This window comes from Schistocerca nitens, chromosome 3, assembly GCF_023898315.1.
Source record: "Schistocerca nitens isolate TAMUIC-IGC-003100 chromosome 3, iqSchNite1.1, whole genome shotgun sequence".
Lineage (NCBI taxonomy): Eukaryota > Metazoa > Arthropoda > Insecta > Orthoptera > Acrididae > Schistocerca > Schistocerca nitens.
The window spans coordinates 342923730-342924841 of NC_064616.1; the positions used below are offsets into that span (position 1 = coordinate 342923730).

General features: G+C 46.0%; 1 non-coding gene across 1 annotated transcript; it reads right to left on the bottom strand.

Annotated features, from left to right (window-relative positions):
• Window positions 1-291: 291 nt before the first annotated feature.
• On the bottom strand, window positions 292-375 carry Trnas-gga (transfer RNA serine (anticodon GGA)). The gene is given in 2 exon segments: window positions 292-326; window positions 336-375. It is a non-coding gene; the product is annotated as a tRNA-Ser (tRNA).
• Between the last annotated feature and the right edge of the window lie 737 nt (window positions 376-1112).

Sequence of the window (1112 nt, forward strand, 5' to 3'; positions counted from 1 at the left end):
TGTCCTTAGGTTAGTTAGGTTTAAGTAGTTCTAAGTTCTAGGGGACTGATGACCACAGATGATAAGTCCCATAGTGCTCAGAGCCCATTTATTTTAAGTGGTGACTGTTACTTCGAGTTCCTTGCAATATTTCCTGCAAAGGTGTCTCAGTGTGCGGCACATGCAATCGGTAGTATTATGGACAAAAAAAAATGTCTCTGAGCACTATGGGACCTAACTTATGAGGTCATCAGTCCCCTAGAACTTAGAACTACTTAAACCTAACTAACTTAAGGACATCACACACATCCATGCCGGAGGCAGGATTCGAACCTGCGACCGCAGCGGTCGCGCGGCTCCAAGCTGTAGCGCCTAGAACCACTCGGCCACCCCGGCCGGCTAGTATTATGGACAGGCGCTACAGCAATGCTGATGGTGATGGTGCTCTTGACGTTGTTATAACTGACTCACTCATCTACGTACACACGTCACTGATACATTTACCATAAGAATCAATTACACATAGTTCACTTCACAGCTTCCCATCACTAAATAGTTCACTGAGCAAGGTGGTGCAGTGATTAGCATACTGAACCCGCATTCGGGAGGACGACGGTTGAAACCCGCGTCCGACCATCCTCATTTAAGTGTTCCGTGATTTCCCCAAATCGCTTCAGGCCAATGCCGGGATGCTTCCTTTGAAAGGGCACGGCCAACTTCCTTCCCCATACTTCTCTAATTCACCGGGACCGATGACCTCTCTGTTTGGTCCCTTCCCCCAAATCGACACTAGTTCAATGAACATCTCCTAGCGTGACATTGAAATTACAGGTATTCCGTTCGTTAGGAGAAGAAAGAAGGCCAAAACATTTTTTTACTCTTTCAAGAATTCTGTAGATATCCATTTCGTGATATCAATCCAAAAAGTTTCGAGCGACACATGCACTTGAATGTCGGTTATGTCGTCAGAGCGTTGACGGTTTCTACACTTCGCCTTTTTGTGGCAGATTCGTGTCGATAACACCAAGTCTCGTCACCTGTGATGATTTTTTCCAGATATGAATTGTCTCGTTTTGTACTTCAGTCGAGTAGTAGCAGGCGTCCAGGCGTCGTTTTTATTCGGGAGACAAACT